Here is a 9,579-nt window from a genome sequence, read left to right as displayed (position 1 = left end):
TCATCGGTTCTTGGATTACAGACAAGGAAGAGGTTTTTTGTTTGTTTGTTTGTTTGTTTTGGAGTTTTGTTGTTGTTGTGGGGGTTTTGTTTGTTTGTTTGGGTTTTTTGGGGGGGCGGTGCTGTTTGGTTGGTTGGTTGGTTGGTTGGTTGGTTGGATTTTTTGTTTTGTTTTGTTTTGTTTGTGAGGTTTTTTGGTTTTTGTTTTGGGTTTTTTTTTTTTTTTTTTTTTTTTTTTGGTTTTTCGAGACAGGGTTTCTCTGTGTAGCCTTGGCTGTCCTGGACTCGCTTTGTAGACCAGGCTGGCCTCAAACTCACAATCATCTGCCTGCCTCTGCCTCCCGAGTGCTGGGATTAAAGGCCTGTGCCACCACGCCTGGCAAGACAATGAAGTTTTACAAGCCTTCCCCACTCCTCAACCTCAATCATTTCCAGTTTGCCGCCGAGTTTTGAAGCTGACGATCTAGGCCAAGCTCTTTATTAATATGCTGGAGATATCAAGGCCCAGAGAGAAATGACTGTTCAAAGTCACACAGAGCAAGGCAGTGACTGGAGCCAGTAACCCCCGTGGCCAAGGGCAGCCGTCCTCCTGCTGCGCGCCCACCAGCCGTCCCCCATTTGCTCTGGAACTCCCTCACAGACTGTTAAGAGTCACATGGCTCCTACAGTTCTATGTTCAAAGCTAGCCCAGAGGGAGGTCCCCGGGACAGGCTGTCAGGACCCTTTTATCTCAGTAACCCTGCTCTAGCAGCTGGCAGGCTGGATGCCTCAGGATAGCATCCCATCTGGAAATTTTCCGTGTCTAGACATCACCCATGACTAGCTGGTTTCCAAGGAGACCGGGGACTCAACAGGTGAATCTTCGAAGTATGAAGATGGACATGGAGCACGGCTTCCCTGACCCCCACCTTCTGATGACACGCTCACCTTTGCCCTCTGCCTCACTTCCCTTGCCCTATAGAGAGGCAGCAGAAATCCAGCAGCCTGAGGCTGTTGGTAACTTGTTTTGCTCCTGAGGTTTGAGCACTCTCAGTGGGTCCATCCAGGATCCTGCAGGAACACATGCTCAGAACCCCCGGAGGGAGAGGAGGGAGAGGAAGAAGAGGATGGGGAGGAGGGAGAGGAGGGAGAGGAGGGAGAGGAGGGAGAGGAGGGAGAGGAGGGAGGGGAGGGAGAGGAGGGAGAGGAGGGAGAGGAGGAAGGTGTCTCCGAGGTTTTGGGTCATTGATCCAGGGCATTCAGTAACCAAACCGTCATCTTCGGAGGGGACCATGGAGAGGCTGAGGCAGCATTTATACTCTTTCCATCTTTGTCCTCTGTCTCCTAAGCCAGTGTTTCTCAATGCTGATCACACGCAGAGTCAGGGAGCGTTTTTACAAAATTTGTATTACATTTAGGTGGGTGTGGCAGCACACACCTGTAGTCCCAGCACTCAGGGAGGCAGAGACATGGGGAATCTCTGTGACTTGGAGACCAGCCAGGTCCACAGAGCAAGCCCAGAACAGCCATGGCTACACAGAGAAACCCTGTCTCAAAAAAAACAAGCAAACAAAAAAGCATATCACATTTATATACTTATACAGTCATTAAATCATTCATTCATTAGTATATGTGTGTGTGAATGTGTGTGTGCGCGCGCACGAGTGCATGTGCATGATCATGCATCACAGCATACATATAGAAGTCAGAAGACAGCTTGTGAGAGGCATCAGTCCCAGAGACTGAATGTGGGTCATCTGGCTTGACAGCAAGTCCCTTTACCCACTGGGCCATCTCACAAGCCCATGACGAGTTCTTCAAAAAGTGCCAGGGCCTGCTAGAACACCTCGTAAATGCTCAGCAGGGGGTTAGAGCAATCAGCAGACAGGGTGAGGGTTATGCCTCACCAGGCAGGGGATCAGAGGACCAGAGGAAGAGCCTTTCCTTTCTGGGAGTGACAGTGAGCACCGTACTGAGGTGGAGTAGGATTTTATCTTCTCCCTCCCTCTCTCTCCCTCCCGTGTGTGTGTGTGTGTGTGTGTGTGTGTGTGTGTGTGTGTGTGTGTGTTTACACATGTATGATGTATATACATGACTGTGCATGCCCATGGTGACCAAAGGAAGACATTGGCTGTCCTGGTCTGTCACTCTTCATTTTACTTGCTTGGGACAGGGTCTCTAACTGGACCTGAGGGTCACCATTTCAGCTCCCAGACCAGTCTGCCACCGCTGGCTGAGCCTCTGTGAACTCAGGAGCTGGTGCAGTCCATTCGCCCTGGAATTCCTCCTTAGTCATGGCCTTCTCGGCAGCAGCCTGCTCCTCCTTCTCAGTCTCCACTGGGTCTCTGTAGAAGTAAAGATCAGCAATAACCTCCCATGGGTGCTCACGGAAGATAGAGCCACGCATGCGGAGTACTTCCTGGGCCAGCATCCACCACATCAGACCCACTGAGCGAGCTCCCTTGTTGTTGCATGGGTTGGCAACGTCCACAAAGCGCAGAGGAGAATCCGTGTTGCACAGAGCGATGGTGGGCAGGTTGATGTAAGAGGCCTCTGTGAGGGGCTGGTGGTCAGCCTTGGGGTCGGTCACCACTAGAAGCCGTGGCTCCCTGAAGGCTGCTTGGATCTGGTTGGTGAAGGTCCCAGGTGTGAAGTGACCAGCAATGGGAGTGGCTCCAGTGGCAGCATCGAACTTCAGCACAGCTCGCTGGCCAGTGCTCCAGGAGGAGATGACGCTGACGTCAGCGGGGTTCTCAATGGCAATAATAGCCCGAGCTGCAAGCAACAGCTTCTCCCAGGTCCTCTTCATATTTATGATGTAGACACCATCACTCTTCCTTTTGTAAATGTATTGCTCCATATGAAAGTCAGGGTTGGGGCCCCCTAAGTGGGTTCCTGCCCCAAAGGAATTTGAGGACATCCTCTTCCTTCATCTGCAGGACATCAAGGGCTCTGGACATTGTGTAAGCTTCCGTTTCACTTACGACGGGAATCAAGAACAACGCCGTATGGACCCGTCCCTGGGCAGCGCGAAAAAGGTCTCAATGCCTTTTTAATCTATTTTTACTAAATGCCAACTCTGTTTCATAAAAAAGAAAGAAAGATGGTTGTGAGCCACCATGTGGTTGCTGGGAACTGAACTCAAGACCTCTGGAGGAGCAGATAGTGCTCTTAACCCCTGAGCCATCTCTCCAGTTCTTAGTTTGGTTTTTGAGACAGGGTCTTGCTATGTAACCCAGGCTGGTCTTGAACTCATAGCAATCCTCCTGTCTCAATTTTCCACAGCCTAAGATTACAGGCCTCATCATCACAACCAGCTTGTTTGTGGTACAAATTACAAAGTAGAAAACCTTGAGGACATCCCACTGAGTGAAATTAGCCAGTTACAATTGTGCACACATCACCTCACCCCTTTTCTATGCGGTATCTAGAATAGTCAAATTTATAGAAACAGAAAGTTGAATACTGGTCATCAGGAGAAAGGGGTGCAAGGGGAGGGGAACTTGAGGTTTAGTGGGTACAGAGTTCCAGTTCCACAGGATGAAGAGCTCTGAAGAGGGATGGTAATGGTGGTTGTAAAAAAAAAAATGTGAACACAGTTAAGACTTCTGAAACAATATACTAGCTGGGCATGGTGGCGCACGCCTTTAATCCCAGCGCTGGGGAGACAGAGGCAAGTGAATCGCTGTGAGTTCGGGCCAGCCTGGTCTACAAAGCAAGTCCAGGACAGCTAAGGCTAACACAGAGAGATCCTGTCTCAAAAAAACAAAAAAAGAAAGAAAAGAAAAGAAAGAAACAATATATTTTGAAATAGTTCGAATTTAGAAGGCACGGGAAGAATAAAAAAAGAATCAAGGCCATTCTCAGTTACATATCAAATTTAAAGCCATTCTGGGTCATAGGGGACTCTATCTCAAGAAGAATCAAACCAGCCACAGGTGGTGTCAGCACATGTCTTCAATCCCAGCACTGAGGAGGCAGAGGCAGGTAGATCTATGAATTTGAGGCCAGCCAGGTCTACACAGTGAGTTCCAAGACAGTCAAGGCCATTACACAGAGAAACTCTGTCTCGAAAAAAAAAAAAGTGTGTGTGTGTGTGTGTGTGTGTGTGTGTGCGCGCGCGCGCTCACGCGCCATACTAGTAAAACATTGAAACTTAAAAAGAAAAAAAAAAGCCAAAATTAGGCTCAAAGCTGACCCTGCATGAAGACGTGCTTCCAGAGAGGGGTAGGGACAAGGCCTTGCCTGGGTAAGGCAGATACAGGAGACAGATGCAGAAGGAGCGAACTCAGGATTTATACTAATAATAAACAGGAAACCATGGTTGGGTTTAAATATTTACACGGTATGCGGGCTTCAGGGGGAGGACATTACGGGGGGGACACCGGCAGAGCAGGAGACACAGGAGAATGTAAATGCTGGCAGGAAATCAGGCTGAAGCCCTCTAGCCACAGGCTTCCAGTATTCCCAGAAGGAGAGTGACAACCAGGGCCCCGGGGGAACCCCTGACTAGGCCCAGGGAAAGTGTGCATCAGAAACCTGGGCCACCCTGTGCCTTTGTGCCTTCGAGAGAAGGGAAAAGCTTGTTTACCCTGAGAGATCAGAAGAAAATCATAATCAAACTCTTGGTTGTTGGCGGGTTTTTTGGTGGTTTGTTTTTTTTTTTTTCCTCCTGAGACTGTCCTGGACTCACTCTGTAGACCAGGCTGGCCTCAAACTCACAGCAATCCACCTGCCTCTGCTGCCTGAGTGCTGGGATTAAAGGTGTGTGCCACCATCAGTCAAATTCTAAATGACTGTGTCCAGCGGGCCAGGCTGACCAGGAGGCTGGAGAGAGAGAGAGAAAATAAGTTGTTTCCAGAACTTTGTCCCTTCTGCAGATCCCTCCATCCTCAAGCCCTTTCCTCCTCTCTGGTTTCCCATTTTGGCCTCTGCAGTCCTCCTTTCCCACGTGAGCTGCCTGAGTGTGTGGAGCGGAGATCATCTCAGTAAGTGACCACAGGAAAGCCAGCCAGTCTCGCCCTGGCCCCAGAGGCTACTCTGCTATGGCCCGGGCACCCACCGGCAACCCTAGAGCAAGAAGTCAGATCACTTACTGACCAGCAGTCTGTCTTGAACGTCCCAGGTTATTGGGGGTGTTTTGACAGGGTCTCGTGTACCCATTGCTACCCTCTTAACTAAGCTGCAGAGGATGACCTTGAACTTCCCAGTTTCCTGCTTCTACATCCCTCCTAAGTGCCGGGATTACGAGCATGTTGCGGCATGCCTGTTTTTATTTTGTTTGGCTGTTGGTTTTAGGTTGGCATTAGGGATTGAACCCAGGGCTTTGTGCAAGCTAGACAAACACCCTTATCAACCAAACTACATCCCCAGCTCCCTTTCTGGGTCTTTTTAGGCAAATCACTTCTCCTCTGTGGAGTTGAGAGTGTGCATCCTCTCAGAAAGAGGAAACTCTGTGCTTGCCCTCTCCTGTTACCCAGACTTCTGTGGGAAGGTGAGCTTCCACCAGGGACCATCAGCCAGCCCTCAGAGAGTTGGAAACCTGAGGCAGATGGCATACACAGTCCCTCAGTGAAGAGGGCAGAAGGGAGGCAGTTAACATGTTCCCGGCCCCAAATCGCATGAGATCCAGGAACCCACATGGCCTGGCTACAGTGAGTTACACATCCTCCTGAGTCATCCTGCTCAACCCCTGCCTCTTCGCAAGCCTGAGTACAGCTTCCCAGAGGAAAGCAGTAGAGCATAGGTCCCTTTGAAAGGCCAAATGGGCTGAGAAGGCTGAGAATTGCCCCCTAGCTGGGAAGTGGTGGCGCACGCCTTTAATCCTAGCATTTGGGAGGCAGAGGTAGGTGGATCTCTGTGAGTTCGAGGCCAGCCTGGTCTACAAAGTGAGTTCAGGCCAGGGCTGCACAGAAAGACCCTGTTTAAAAAAAATAAAAGTAATCACTGCCTCTCTCATTCTGGCCAGCTGCCTTGCAGCACCCCAAGAGGAGTGAGAAGAGGTGGGGGCTCCACTTCCTCTTCTGGGTTCCCATGTCCATGGCTGTTGGCTCCTAGTCATGAGGACCTCAGAAAATCATCCTGGAGTCAAAGAAGAAACTGAATGAAGGGGAAAGGCAGTGCCCTTCCAAACATGGAGTTATGACAGCTTTCCTAGCCCACTCTCTTGCTCTCCCTCTCATGTACACACACACGCACACGCACACGCACACATGCATACACACCACATCCCAGACACAAAACCTGGTCTTATTTATCATTAATGGCTTCAAAGGCTGGGGAGATGGCCCATTAGTTAGAGCACTTGCTGCTCTGGCTGGAGATGTGGGTTCCAGCAACCACATGGTGTCTGGCAGCTGCCTGTAATTCCATTTACAGGGATCCTACAGCCTCTCCTGGCCTCATGTGTGTGTATATATATATATATACACACACATACATGTATATTCATGTATATGTACATGAGACACATATATGGCTTCACATACAAATAAATAAAAATAAATTTTAAAATATTAAGACCTTGACTTCTATTAAATTATTATGAAACTGTCAGATCCGCAGCCTACTCCATTTCCACAGAGAGGGGGGACAGCTCAGTGTTGACACTGGCCCTGTCCTGGCCCTATGGTCTTTTAGCAGCTCCACACAGCCTGTGCCCCCATCACTACCCCTGCCACTCCCCACCAAAACCCTTTTCCCTAGGGTTACAATGGCTTCTGCAGCAACTTGAGGAACAGGGTGAGGGGGTGAGGGTGGGGCTCCCCCAGATTCTAGCCTGTCCTCTCTAGGCCTAACCCAGCACAGTGGTGAAAGTGCAAAAGAAGTTCGTCATCCTTCGGTTCCCTGATGACAGAACCATAAAATTGGAGACAACCAGAACCCAGCATTTTTCTCTGAAGATGAAGTCACTGGGATCTGTGGTCCCGAGGGCAGAGAGAGAGGCAGGGTTAGCATGGGGAAGTGTGGAAACATCATGTCTCTATTGCAGAACTCCCCGGGGCCTCCTCACAGCCTCCGTCTCCCTCTCCCACCACTGTCTGGCTTCTGTCTCCCGTCAATCCTTTTGAAAGCCCAGAGGAAAAGCATCCCAAACGGTAGCGTTCACCAGCAGGCTCCTAAGATGGGCTCCTCAGTGCTCATCCCTGACCAGTTACCCAGCATTCTCCTAGCTTTCTAACGAGGCCCACAGTAACCCCTGGCCCAAGCACAATGGAGATTTATGGGACGGCACAAAGGTCCCCTGGAGGTTCAGACCAAGCCTCTCAGCAGAACCTCTGTCACATCTGACTGTTACCAGGAGTCACTCACATCCATCCCAGCAGGCATCTTCCCGGGCAGCATCTCTTGCAGGAACAGAAACTGGTCCAGCTGCTCAGGGCCAGCTCTGAGCTCTCAGGCCTGCCAGTTCCATGTGCTTGCCCAATATAAAGTCACCCCCTGCAGCTCTGGGAGCTAAGCGTTGCTGTCTGACTCCTGCCTGTGGGGCACGCTCATCCTGTCATCCCAGGTAACAAAGATGCGGAGCCCTAATAGAATCTGACTAGAACCAGATGGGACTCTTTACCGATGGTGAGAACAGGCCCGGAGGACACGCATATCTGATTCATGCTGCCAGTTCTTTGGCCTTTGTGTATTTCTCCTTGTGTACACAAGGGACAGCATCTGCCTAGTGAGCAATAATTCTAAAAGGCCTTTTCCTTTATACAGGAACTGCACAGGGAAAGGGGGAGGGTGGAGAGATGGCTCAGTGGTTTAGAGCACTTACCTGTTGCTCTTCCTTAGGATCCAGGTTCTATTCCCAGCACCCGCAAAGTGCCTCTCAATCATCATAGCTCCATTTTCAGGAGCTCCAATACCCTCTCTGACCAGGAATGTACATACACTCAAACAAAAATGTTCATACACATAAAATGGCGTAAATCAAAAATAAATAAAAGAATTCTTTAAAGAACTGCGTGGGTTGCCGGGCGGCATGGTGGCACACACCTTTAATCCTAGCACTTGGGAGGCAGAGGCAGGAGGATTGCGCTGTGGGTTCGAGACCAGGCTGCTCTACAAAGTGAGTCCAGGACAGCCAAGACTATACAGAAAAACCCTGTCACAAAACAAGCAAGCAAGCAAACAAACAAACAAACAAAGAACTACATGGCTTAAGGGAAGGAAGGGAATCTCAGGCTGGAAAGATGGGGTCTAGCATGTAAAAGCCCTTGCTGCTGTTCCAGAGGACCCGGTTTCAGTTCCCAGCACCTATACCAGGCAGCTCACAACTGCCTGTAACTCCAGCTCCAGGGGATCCAAACCCTCTTCTGGACTCTTGAGTCAACACGTGCACATACATTCACATAAATTAAAAAACCAATCTATAAAGAAGAGAACTGCATTTGGGCAACAAGAGAGAAATTGGTGAGTCGCCCAGTCTGACAGGGACGTGGCCTTTTCACAAAGAGCATCCAGTGACGTGCAGAAGTGCCCAGGAGAGACTTGTTTAGACTTCCAGGGGAACTGAGCTGAGCTGCCCTCACTGTCCCCAACCGCAGGATAAACCTCTCACTTGGCTTGGATTCTGACCCTGCGTGAGGAAATATTCAAAGGCCACTATAGGCATCCTTCGCTTGGACAGGCAATCCTGTATGGGGCCTGCTTCCCCAGCCTGGCTTTCCCCGAAGGGTTTAAGGATTTTTGAGTGTCAACTTGACTAGATTTAAAAATCACCTTGGAGATACATCTCTGAACATGTCTGTGAGGGTATTTCTAGAGAAATTTTAACTGAGAAGACCCATACACGGAAGGTGGGTGGCATCATCCCTTGGGTTGGGGCTATCAACTGAATGAAAAAGAGAAATGAGCCAGGCGTGGTGGCGCACGCCTTTAATCCCAGCACTCAGGAGGCAGAGGCAGGTGGATCTCTGTAAGTCTGAGGGCAGCCTGGTCAACAAAGTGAGTCCAGGACAGCCAGGGCTACACAGAGAAACCCTGTCATCCTGTCTTGAAAAAGAGCTGGACGTAGTTGCACACACCTTTAATCCCAGCACTCGGGAGGCAGAGGCAGGTGAATCGACTTGGGAGGCAGAGGCAAGTGAATCACTGTGAGTTCGAGGCCAGCCTGGACTACAGAGGAAGTCCAGGACACAGAAGGCTAACACAGATCCTGTCTTGAAAAAAAAAAGAGAGAGAGAGAGAGAGACAGAGACAGAGAGAGAGAGAGACAGAGAAATGAACTGAGCGCAAGTCTCCCCCCCCCTCTCTCTCCCCCTCCCTCCCTCCCTCCTTCCTGACTGCAGACATAATATGCTTCTACTCTTACTGTCACTGTCACAGTTTTTCTTGCTCCCTTGCCTTTCCCACTACGATAGACTGTACTCTCAGATCAGGAGCCAAAATGGCCCCTTTCATCTTTAAGCTGCTTTCAGGGGAAAGGTGTAGCCTTGGCAGCCTGAAACTCACTGTATAGACCAGGCTGGCATTGGGCTCTCAGAGAGCCACCTTCAGCTGCCTCCCAGTTGCTTTTGATAGTTGCCATAGCAACAAGAGACCTGACTAATACAGCCCCTGAAGCTGTTGCTTAATGCTTCCTATTAAAGTATCTTTTATTTGCCTG

General features: G+C 49.9%; 1 pseudogene across 1 annotated transcript; it reads right to left on the bottom strand.

Moving 5' to 3' along the window:
* Window positions 1-1,369: 1,369 nt before the first annotated feature.
* Window positions 1,370-3,043, bottom strand: LOC311580968 (small ribosomal subunit protein uS2-like; annotated as a pseudogene). Its single transcript has one exon. The product of its transcript is annotated as a small ribosomal subunit protein uS2-like (transcript).
* Between the last annotated feature and the right edge of the window lie 6,536 nt (window positions 3,044-9,579).

Source organism: Acomys minous (genome assembly GCF_964271855.1).
Source record: "Acomys minous genome assembly, chromosome: 13".
In the NCBI taxonomy this organism is placed as follows: domain Eukaryota; kingdom Metazoa; phylum Chordata; class Mammalia; order Rodentia; family Muridae; genus Acomys; species Acomys minous.
This window is presented reverse-complemented; position numbering and strand designations above follow the sequence as displayed.